Here is a 12,814-nt window from a genome sequence, read left to right as displayed (position 1 = left end):
GAGCAGCATCTGCACCAAAGGTGAGCCCTCCAGCATCTCCACGATCTGCGCGGGGCCCTTCTGCATTTTGCCACTCGACGCGCCTAACCGGTTGCTGGCCCGCTGGCTAGTAGCCATCTTGGCGATGAACTTCATGAAATACACCACTGGTCTGGTTGCTCCAGACTGGCCCTTGCTCCCCTCCAAAGGAGCAGTCCTTCTGGCCTTGCTGGTTAGAACCATCAGCTTATTTCATCTCCTACAACAATTGCTTTTGCCAAGGCTTGTTTGCTTCGATCAAGTCGCCGACACCGCCGACAGCGAGAGCCTGCGTGGGACAGCTCGTGAACCGACTCCTGGATGTCGTCGACCTCCAGGGACCACGTGGCTGCAGAGACAAGCTACACCTTTCTTCCTGTTTGCACCCGACATTGTCTGGTACCCACCTGGTGCCACGCTGGTCACTGGCTAGTGACTGTGAACACTGTCCCCTCTGCTTACAGGTCTTCAACATCTCCGATCCACTCTTGGATCCACTGCATCTCTCCCGGACCGACCGCCTGCAGCATCTTTGTCTTCAAGCTCCACGGAACAGATAGAAGAAACCCGACGCACTTCGAGGCCTATGCACCCGCTTCCTGTGGGTGAGGTAAAGCTGGCACACCTGTGCCCAAGTGTAGTATTACATCTCTAGTGCCTGTGTTCCAAATCTTGAGTTCCTAGTCCATCCGGAAGATCCTCTTTGCAGTAACTTTGTACTTTTTACGCACCCATTGAAACCTATGGGAGCACGCGTGTGACTATTTGCTCTGCACACGCCACCCGTGGACCTCCTGGTCACTAACTGAAGTTAGCTCCTTGTAGGCCCAGCGATTCTAGAGGCCCTAGGCCTTTTCCCTTTTCTGTTCGTGGTACTTATACCACTATTTTAGTATATGGTTTGAGCGGCCACCAGGGCCTTTCCATATAAAGTGCAACTTCTGTGTATTCTACTGTAATCTTGTTTGACGATTTGTGCTCCTGTGCTCATAAAGAGACTAGGGGTTACTTTGAGAAATAAATACATATATATTTTGAATATATATCTGTGTGGTGTCCTTTCATTGGTATAAAAGGGGGTTGCATTTGGTAAAACAGCTGGCTTAACACGCTTCACGAGTTTAGCCTCAAAGACTGCTTAGCCTACGCTACCACTAGGGCAGCTAGTCCGAAAAGGTTGACTTACAACCACACCATAAGGGTTGCTTGGCATGGTACAAGGTGATCACTTTAACTAGTGAGCATCATATACCAGGCCAACTTCTCACAGGATACCTAGCAAACCTATACATTTTTGAAAACTAGACACCCAGGGGAATCCAAGATGGGGTGACTTGACTGCCTCCCACCAGGGTATGTTACCCAGAATCCCTTGCAAACCTAAAAAGTTGTCAAAAAAACCGCATTTTCCCCACATTTCTGTTGTGGAAAGTTCCGGAATCTGCGTGGATCCACAAATTTCCACCTACCCCGCGTTCCCCAAAGTCTTACGAGAAAAATGGCACCTCATTTGTGTGGGTCGGCCTTGTGCCCGCGACAGAAACGGCGCAAAACGCAATGTGGTCACACCTCAATTTCTCAGTGAAAAATGACCCTTTTTTGGCAAAATGTCTAGCTGTAGTTTTTGAACCCTAGCTCTGCGGGCACCTTGGGAAACCTAGCAAACCTATACATTTTTGAAAACTAGACACCCAGGGGAATCCAAGATGGGGTGACTTGACTGCCTCCCACCAGGGTCTGTTACCCAGAATCCCTTGCAAACCTAAAAAATTGTTAAAAAAAACACATTTTCCCCACATTTCTGTCGTGGAAAGTTCCGGAATCTGCGTGGATCCACAAATTTCCACCCACCCCGCGTTCCCCAAAGTCTTATGAGAAAAACAGCACCTCACTTGTGTGGGTCGGCCTAGTGCCCGCGACAGGAAACGGCGCAAAACGCAACGTGGTCACACCTCAATTTCTCAGTGAAAAATCACCCTTTTTTGGCAAAATGTCTAGCTGTAGTTTTTGAACCCTAGCTCTGCCGGCACCTTGGGAAACCTAGCAAACCTAAACATTTTTGAAAACTAGACACCCAGGGGAATCCAGGATGGGGTGACTTGACTGCCTCCCACCAGGGTCTGTTACCCAGAATCCCTTGCAAACCTAAAAAGTTGTCAAAAAAAACACATTTTCCCCACATTTCTGTCGTGGAAAGTTCCGGAATCAGCGTGGATCCACAAATTTCCACCCACCCCGTGTTCCCCAAAGTCTTACGAGAAAAACAGTACCTCACTTGTGTGGGTCGGCCTAGTGCCCGTGACAGGAAACGGCGCAAAACGCAACGTGTTCACACCTCAATTTCTCAGTGAAAAATGACCCTTTTTTGGCAAAATGTCTAGCTGTAGTTTTTGAACCCTAGCTCTGCTTGCTCCTTGGGAAATGTAGGAAGGTGGATATCTGACTATGGTTACCCCCAAATTTTTGCCTAGTGTCTAGCTGGTTTTTCGACTTAGTTGGCCTGAGATCCTGCTATTCAGGATCTCAGCCTGGCTGTTCTCTCTTTAAAATGGACTCCATGTACCCTAGGTACATACCCAATTGGTTGGATCACCCTGTCAGCCCCTGTACCAGTGTACACTAGGTACCCAGGGCATTGGTGTACCCAAGGCCTGCCAGGGGCTGAAGCATGCATTATGCCACCCCAGGCTTGGCCTAACAATTTGACACAACTGGCTGATCACTCAGCTGGGGTAAGTTGGTGTAATCACCTCTTACTTAGGTGTAGTATACCTATACCTAACCTTAAATGGGACACCTGGTAACCTATAAGTCACTCCTATGGCAGGCCTTAACAATCCTGAAGGCAGAGTGCTTGGTTCCATGTGAGATGGTGCTCTGGCATGAGCTGAGCCTGTCTGCAGTGGTCGGAACAACTTCCTTCTACTGTTTCCAGATATCGTCATACCATATACTCTTAAGTGCATTATGAACCTCGCGGTTAAATGCTATCTTTGGTTTGGCTTTATCAAAACATGTCGAGTAAGGTGTCATACGAATTGGAATACTAACCCCTCGCCAATTCTGGCGACGGGGTTAGCATTCCACCCTTCTAGAGGGACACGACATGTACAGTACCTGAAACCCGGGTAAAATCAGACATAGCCTCAGCTCCACAAAATGGATGCTGCCACCACAGACACAAGTCTGCCCTCCTGCTGCTGGGAGTCCTTCCAGCTTGGGAGGTGTGGACAAAGGGTTTCCTGCCAGGGGAGGTGCATGCACCACCCCAGACAGGATTTTGTGTATTGGTCAGGTAGGGCTTGAAAGAAACCAGACATGCCTGTGGCTCACAAGGAGCCTCGGTGCATATGCCAGTTCAAACCGGTCCTGGGGCACACCAGTCCCGGGCCTGGGGCGAGCTGGACAAAGGATTGGGGGTGTAACCACCCCCCTTCCTGGTCCCACCCATAGGGAGGGACCTAGCAGGTAGTCCGGCCCCTAGAATCCGCTTAAAGGTAGGAGCTGTGTCCTAAGACTTCAGACATCCTGGAATCAACTTGAAACTAAGAAGAAGACGGGAACTTCGACATTATGCTGCACAGAAGACTGAAGAAAATCTCCCCTGTGGTCAGGGAGTGACCACCTTGCTAACGCAAGCACCATCCAGCGAATCACCGTCTGCTTTGCCGCCGCCTCCCGCCGGAGCCCGAGCCCAGAGACTGACAAGACCTGGACCTCCAGACCTCTCACCGCCCGATCCACAGTCCCTGAAAAGAGGAGACCCGTGGAGGCACCGAGACACGTGGAGCCAGCCATCTTGGAACGACTACGACAAGCTGACAAGTGCAACAACCGAGGCTCCCTCCAAGTTGTGCTTTGGGATCTGAGAAGCCCAACACCCGAGCAGCATCTGCACCAAAGGTGAGCCCTCCAGCATCTCCACGATCTGCGTGGGGCCCTTCTGCATTTTGCCACTCGACGCGCCTAACCGGTTGCTGGCCCGCTGGCTAGTAGCCATCTTGGCGACGAACTTCAAGAAATACACCGCTGGTCTGGTTGCTCCAGACTGGCCCTTGCTCCCCTCCAAAGGAGCAGTCCTTCTGACCTTGCTGGTCAGAACCATCAGCTTATTTCCTTTTCCTACAACAATTGCTTTTGCCAAGGCTTGTTTGCTTCGATCAAGTCGCCGACACCGCCGACAGTGAGAGCCTGCGTGGGACAGCACGTGAGCCGACTCCTGGACGTCGTCGACCTTCAGGGACCACGTGGCTGCGGAGACAAGCTACCCCTCATCACCTGTACCTAGCAAACCTATACATTTTTGAAAACTAGACACCCAGGGGAATCCAGGATGGAGTGACTTGACTGCCTCCCACCAGGGTCTGTTACCCAGAATCCCTTGCAAACCTAAAAATGTGTCCAAAAAAAAAATTTGCCCCACATTTCTGTCGTAGAAAGTTCCGGAATCAGCGTGGATCCACAAATTTCCACCCACCCCGCGTTCCCCAAAGTCTTATGAGAAAAACAGTACCTCACTTGTGTGGGTCGGCGTAGTGCCCGCGACAGGAAATGGCGCAAAACGCAACGTGGTCACACCTCAATTTCGCAGTGAAAAATGACCCTTTTTTGGCAAAATGTCTAGCTGTAGTTTATGAACCCTAGCTCTGCGGGCACCGTGGGAAACCTAGCAAGCCTATTAATTTTTTAAAACTAGACACCCAGGGGAATCCAGGATGGTGTGACTTGACTGCCTCCCACCAGGGTCTGTTACCCAGAATCCCTTGCAAACCTAAAAAATTGTAAAAACAAACACATTTTCCCCACATTTCTGTCGTGGAAAGTTCCAGAATCTGCGTGGATCCACAAATTTCCACCCACCCCGCGTTCCCCAAAGTCTTATGAGAAAAATGGCACCTCACTTGTGTGGGTCGGCCTAGTGCCCGCGACAGGAAACGGTGCAAAACGCAACGTAGTCACACCTCAATTTCGCAGTGAAAAATTGAAAAATTACCCTTTTTTGGCAAAATGACTAGCTGTAGTTTTTGAACCCTAGCTCTGCGGGCACCTTGGGAAACCTAGCAAACCTATACATTTTTGAAAACTAGACACCAAGGGGAATCTGAGATGGGGTGACTTGACTGCCTCCCACCAGGGTATGTTACCCAGAATCCCTTGCAAACCTAAAAAATTGTCCAAAAAAACACATTTTCCCCATATTTCTGTCGTGGAAAGTTCCGGAATCAGTGTGGATCCACAAATTTCCACCCACCCCGCGTTCCCCAAAGTCTTACGAGAAAAACAGTACCTCACTTGTGTGGGTCGGCCTAGTGCCCGCGACAGGAAATGGCGCAACCGCAACGTGATCACACCTCAATTTCGCAGTGAAAAATGACCCTTTTTTGGCAAAATGTCTAGCTGTAGTTTTTGAACCCTAGCTCTGCGGGCACCTTGGGAAACCTAGCAAACCTATACATTTTTGAAAACTAGACACCCAGGGGAATCCAAGATGGGATGACTTGACTGCCTCCCACCAGGGTCTGTTACCCAGAATCCCTTGCAAACCTAAAAAATTGTTAAAAAAAACACATTTTCCCCACATTTCTGTCGTGGAAAGTTCCGGAATCTGCGTGGATCCACAAATTTCCACCCACCCCGCGTTCCCCAAAGTCTTATGAGAAAAACAGCACCTCACTTGTGTGGGTCGGCCTAGTGCCCGTGACAGGAAACGGCGCAAAACGCAACGTGGTCACACCTCAATTTCTCAGTGAAAAATGACCCTTTTTTGGCAAAATGTCTAGCTGTAGTTTTTGAACCCTAGCTCTGCCGGCACCTTGGGAAACCTAGCAAACCTAAACATTTTTGAAATCTAGACACCCAGGGGAATCCAGGATGGGGTGACTTGACTGCCTCCCACCAGGGTCTGTTACCCAGAATCCCTTGCAAACCTAAAAAGTTGTAAAAAAAAACACATTTTCCCCACATTTCTGTCGTGGAAAGTTCCGGAATCAGCGTGGATCCACAAATTTCCACCCACCCCGTGTTCCCCAAAGTCTTACGAGAAAAACAGTACCTCACTTGTGTGGGTCGGCCTAGTGCCCGTGACAGGAAACGGCGCAAAACGCAACATGTTCACACCTCAATTTCTCAGTGAAAAATGACCCTTTTTTGGCAAAATGTCTAGCTGTAGTTTTTGAACCCTAGCTCTGCTTGCTCCTTGGGAAACCTAGCAAACCTATACATTTTTTAAAACTAGACACCCAGGGGAATCCAGGATGGAGTGACTTGACTGCCTACCACCAGGGTATGTTACCCAGAATCCCTTGCAAACCTAAAAAGTTGTCAAAAAAAACACATTTTCCCCACATTTCTGTTGTGGAAAGTTCCGGAATCTGCGTGGATCCACAAATTTCCACCTACCCCGCGTTCCCCAAAGTCTTACCAGAAAAATGGCACCTCACTTGTGTGGGTCGGCCTAGTGCCCGCGACAGGAAATGGCGCAAAACGCAACGTGATCACACCTCAATTTCGCAGTGAAAAATGACCCTTTTTTGGCAAAATGTCTAGCTGTAGTTTTTGAACCCTAGCTCTGCGGGCACCTTGGGATACCTAGCAAACCTATACATTTTTGAAAACTAGACACCCAGGCAAATCCAAGATGGGGTGACTTGACTGCCTCCCACCAGGGTCTGTTACCCAGAATCCCTTGCAAACCTAAAAAATTGTCAAAAAAAACACATTTTCCCCACATTTCTATCGTGGAAAGTTCCGGAATCAACGTGGATCCACAAATTTCCACCCACCCCGCATTCCCCAAAGTCTTATGAGAAAAACAGTACCTCACTTGTGTGGTTCGGCCTAGTGCCCGCGACAGGAAACGGCGCAAAACGCAACGTGGTCACACCTCAATTTCTCAGTGAAAAATGACCCTTTTTTGGCAAAATGTCTAGCTGTAGTTTTTGAACCCTAGCTCTGCGGGCACCTTGGGAAACCTAGCAAACCTATACATTTGTGAAAACTAGACACCCAGGGGAATCCAAGATGGGGTGACTTGACTGCCTCCCACCAGGGTCTGTTACCCAGAATCCCTTGCAAACCTAAAAAATTGTCAAAAAAAACACATTTTCCCCACATTTCTGTCGTGGAAAGTTCCAGAATCTGCGTGGATCCACAAATTTCCACCCACCCCGCGTTCCCCAAAGTCTTACGAGAAAAACAGTACCTCACTTGTGTGGTTCGGCCTAGAGCCCGCGACAGGAAACGGCGCAAAACGCAACGTGGTCACATCTCAATTTCTTAGTGAAAAAAGACCCTTTTTTGGCAAAATGTCTAGCTGTAGATTTGGAACCCTAGTTCTGCGGGCACCTTGGGAAACCTAGCAAACCTAAACATTTTTTAAAACTAGACACCCAGGGGAATCCAGGATGGGGTGACTTGACTGCCTCCCACCAGGGTCTGTTACCCAGAATCCCTTGCAAACCTAAAAAATTGTCAAAACAAACACATTTTCCCCACATTTCTGTCGTGGAAAGTTCCGGAATCAGCGTGGATCCACAAATTTCCACCCACCCCGCGTTCCCCAAAGTCTTACGAGAAAAACAATACCTCACTTGTGTGGTTCGGCTTAGTGCCTGCGACAGGAAACGGCGCTAAACTCAACGTGGTCACACCTCAATTTCTCAGTGAAAAATGACCCTTTTTTGGCAAAATGTCTAGCTGTATTTTTTGAACCCTAGCTCTGCGGACACCTTGGGAAACCTAGCAAACCTATACATTTTTTAAAACTAGACACCCAGGGGAATCCAAGATGGGGTGACTTGACTGCCTCCCACCAGGGTCTGTTACCCAGAATCCCTTGCAAACCTAAAAAATTGTCCAAAAAAACACATTTTCCCCACATTTCTGTTGTGGAAAGTTCCGGAATCTGCGTGGATCCACAAATTTCCACCCACCCCGCGTCCCCCAATGTCTTATGAGAAAAACAGCACCTCACTTGTGTGGGTCGGCCTAGTGCCCGCGACAGGAAACGGCGCAAAACGCAACGTGGTCACACCTCAATTTCTCAGTGAATAATGACCCTTTTTTGGCAAAATGTCTAGCTGTAGTTTTTGAACCCTAGCTCTGCCGTCACCTTGGGAAACCTAGCAAACCTAAACATTTTTTAAAACTAGACACCCAGGGGAATCCAGGATGGGGTGACTTGACTGCCTCCCACCAGGGTCTGTTACCCAGAATCCCTTGCAAACCTAAAAAATTGTCAAAACAAACACATTTTCCCCACATTTCTGTCGTGGAAAGTTCCGGAATCAGCGTGGATCCACAAGTTTCCACCCACCCTGTGTTCCCCAAAGTCTTACGAGAAAAACAGTACCTCACTTGTGTGGGTCGGCCTAGTGCCCGCGACAGGAAACGGCGCAAAACGCAACGTGGTCACACCTCAATTTCTCAGTGAAAAATGACCCTTTTTTGGCAAAATGTCTAGCTGTAGTTTTTGAACCCTAGCTCTGCGGGCACCTTGGGATACCTAGCAAACCTATACATTTTTGAAAACTAGACACCCAGGGGAATCCAAGATGGGGTGACTTGACTGCCTCCCACCAGGGTATGTTACCCAGAATCCCTTGCAAACCTAAAAAGTTGTCAAAAAAACCGCATTTTCCCCACATTTCTGTTGTGGAAAGCTCCGGAATCTGCGTGGATCCACAAATTTCCACATACCCCGCGTTCCCCAAAGTCTTACAAGAAAAACGGCACCTCACTTGTGTGGGTCGGCCTAGTGCCCGCGACATGAAACGGCGCAAAACGCAACGTGGTCACACCTCAATTTCTCAGTGAAAAATGACCCTTTTTTGGCAAAATGTCTAGCTGTAGTTTTTGAACCCTAGCTCTGCGGGCACCTTGGGAAACCTAGCAAACCTATACTTTTTTGAAAACTAGACACCCTGGGGAATCCAGGATGGGGTGACTTGACTGCCTCCCACCAGGGTCTGTTACCCAGAATCCCTTGCAAACCTAAAAAATTGTCCAAAAAAACACATTTTCCCCACATTTCTATCGTGGAAAGTTCCGGAATCAACGTGGATCCACAAATTTCCACCCACCCCGCGTTCCCCAAAGTCTTATGAGAAAAACAGTACCTCACTTGTGTGGTTCGGCCTAGTGCCCGCGACAGGAAACGGCGCAAAACGCAACGTGGTCACACCTCAATTTCTCAGTGAAAAATGACCCTTTTTTGGCAAAATGTCTAGCTGTAGTTTTTGAACCCTAGCTCTGCGGGCACCTTGGGAAACCTAGCAAACCTATACATTTTTGAATACTAGACACCCAGGGGAATCCAAGATGGGGTGACTTGACTGCCTCCCACCAGGGTCTGTTACCCAGAATCCCTTGCAAACCTAAAAAATTGTCAAAAAAAACACATTTTCCCCACATTTCTGTCGTGGAAAGTTCCAGAATCTGCGTGGATCCACAAATTTCCACCCACCCCGCATTCCCCAAAGTCTTACGAGAAAAACAGTACCTCACTTGTGTGGTTCGGCCTAGAGCCCGCGACAGGAAACGGCGCAAAACGCAACGTGGTCACATCTCAATTTCTTAGTGAAAAATGACCCTTTTTTGGCAAAATGTCTAGCTGTAGATTTTGAACCCTAGTTCTTCGGGCACCTTGGGAAACCTAGCAAACCTAAACATTTTTTAAAACTAGACACCCAGGGGAATCCAGGATGGGGTGACTTGACTGCCTCCCACCAGGGTCTGTTACCCAGAATCCCTTGCAAACCTAAAAAATTGTCAAAACAAACACATTTTCCCCACATTTCTGTCGTGGAAAGTTCCGGAATCAGCGTGGATCCACAAATTTCCACCCACCCCGCGTTCCCCAAAGTCTTACGAGAAAAACAATACCTCACTTGTGTGGTTCGGCTTAGTGCCTGCGACAGGAAACGGCGCTAAACTCAACGTGGTCACACCTCAATTTCTCAGTGAAAAATGACCCTTTTTTGGCAAAATGTCTAGCTGTATTTTTTTAACCCTAGCTCTGCGGACACCTTGGGAAACCTAGCAAACCTATACATTTTTTAAAACTAGACACCCAGGGGAATCCAAGATGGGGTGACTTGACTGCCTCCCACCAGGGTCTGTTACCCAGAATCCCTTGCAAACCTAAAAAATTGTCCAAAAAAACACATTTTCCCCACATTTCTGTTGTGGAAAGTTCCGGAATCTGCGTGGATCCACAAATTTCCACCCACCCCGCGTCCCCCAATGTCTTATGAGAAAAACAGCACCTCACTTGTGTGGGTCGGCCTAGTGCCCGCGACAGGAAACGGCGCAAAACGCAACGTGGTCACACCTCAATTTCTCAGTGAATAATGACCCTTTTTTGGCAAAATGTCTAGCTGTAGTTTTTGAACCCTAGCTCTGCCGTCACCTTGGGAAACCTAGCAAACCTAAACATTTTTTAAAACTAGACACCCAGGGGAATCCAGGATGGGGTGACTTGACTGCCTCCCACCAGGGTCTGTTACCCAGAATCCCTTGCAAACCTAAAAAATTGTCAAAACAAACACATTTTCCCCACATTTCTGTCGTGGAAAGTTCCGGAATCAGCGTGGATCCACAAGTTTCCACCCACCCCGTGTTCCCCAAAGTCTTACGAGAAAAACAGTACCTCACTTGTGTGGGTCGGCCTAGTGCCCGCGACAGGAAACGGCGCAAAACGCAACGTGGTCACACCTCAATTTCTCAGTGAAAAATGACCCTTTTTTGGCAAAATGTCTAGCTGTAGTTTTTGAACCCTAGCTCTGCGGGCACCTTGGGATACCTAGAAAACCTATACATTTTTGAAAACTAGACACCCAGGGGAATCCAAGATGGGGTGACTTGACTGCCTCCCACCAGAGTATGTTACCCAGAATCCCTTGCAAACCTAAAAAGTTGTCAAAAAAAACGCATTTTCCCCACATTTCTGTTGTGGAAAGCTCCGGAATCTGCGTGGATCCACAAATTTCCACATACCCCGCGTTCCCCAAAGTCTTACAAGAAAAACGGCACCTCACTTGTGTGGGTCGGCCTAGTGCCCGCGACATGAAACGGCGCAAAACGCAACGTGGTCACACCTCAATTTCTCAGTGAAAAATGACCCTTTTTTGGCAAAATGTCTAGCTGTAGTTTTTGAACCCTAGCTCTGCGGGCACCTTGGGAAACCTAGCAAACCTATACATTTTTGAAAACTAGACACCCTGGGGAATCCAGGATGGGGTGACTTGACTGCCTCCCACCAGGGTCTGTTACCCAGAATCCCTTGCAAACCTAAAAAATTGTCCAAAAAAACACATTTTCCCCACATTTCTGTCGTGGAAAGTTCCGGAATCAGTGTGGATACACAAATTTCCACCCACCCCGCGTTCCCCAAAGTCTTACGAGAAAAACAGTACCTCACTTGTGTGGGTCGGCCTAGTGCCCGCGACAGGAAATGGCGCAAAACGCAACGTGGTCACACCTCAATTTCGCAGTGAAATATGACCCTTTTTTGGCAAAATGTCTAGCTGTAGTTTTTGAACCCTAGCTCTGCGGGCACCGTGGGAAACCTAGCAAGCCTATTAATTTTTTAAACACTAGACACCCAGGGGAATCCAGGATGGTGTGACTTCGCTGCCTCCCACCAGGGTCTGTTACCCAGAATCCCTTGCAAACCTAAACAATTGTCAAAAAAAACAAATTTTCCCCACATTTCTGTCGTGGAAAGTTCCAGAATCTGCGTGGATCCACAAATTTCCACCCACCCCGCGTTCCCCAACGTCTTACGAGAAAAATGGCACCTCACTTGTGTGGGTCGGTCTAGTGCCCGCGACAGGAAATGGTGCAAAACGCAACGTAGTCACACCTCAATTTCGCAGTGAAAAATGGAAAAATTACCCTTTTTTGGCAAAATGACTAGCTGTAGTTTTTGAACCCTAGCTCTGCGGGCACCTTGGGAAACCTAGCAAACCTATACATTTTTGAAAATTAGACACCAAGGGGAATCCGAGATGGGGTGACTTGACTGCCTCCCACCAGGGTATGTTACCCAGAATCCCTTGCAAACCTAAAAAATTGTCCAAAAAAACACATTTTCCCCATATTTCTGTAGGGGAAAGTTCCGGAATCTGCGTGGATCCAAAAATTTCCACCCACCCCGCGTTCCCCAAAGTCTTACGAGAAAAACAGCACCTCACTTGTGTGGGTCGGCCTAGTGCCCGCGACAGGAAACAGCGCAAAACGCAACGTAGTCACACCTCAATTTCGCAGTGAAAAATTGAAAAATTACCCTTTTTTGGCAAAATGACTAGCTGTAGTTTTCGAACCCTAGCTCTGCGGGCACCTGGGAAACCTAGCAAACCTATACATTTTTGAAAACTAGACACCCAGGGAAATCCAAGATGGGGTGACTTGACTGCCTCCCACCAGGGTCTGTTACCCAGAATCTCTTGCAAACCTAAAAAATTGTCAAAAAAAACACATTTTCCCCACATTTCTATCATGGAAAGTTCCGGAATCAACGTGGATCCACAAATTTCCACCCACCCCGCGTTCCCCAAAGTCTTACGAGAAAAACAGTACCTCACTTGTGTGGTTCGGCCTAGTGCCCGCGACAGGAAACGGCGCAAAACGCAACGTGGTCACACCTCAATTTCTCAGTGAAAAATGACCCTTTTTTGGGAAAATGTCTAGCTGTAGTTTTTGAACCCTAGCTCTGCGGGCACCTTGGGAAACCTAGCAAACCTATACATTTTTGAAAACTAGACACCCAGGGGAATCCAAGATGGGGTGACTTGAC

The sequence above is a fragment of the Triturus cristatus genome, chromosome 1_1 (genome assembly GCF_964204655.1).
Source record: "Triturus cristatus chromosome 1_1, aTriCri1.1, whole genome shotgun sequence".
In the NCBI taxonomy this organism is placed as follows: Eukaryota; Metazoa; Chordata; class Amphibia; order Caudata; family Salamandridae; genus Triturus; species Triturus cristatus.
This window is presented reverse-complemented; position numbering follows the sequence as displayed.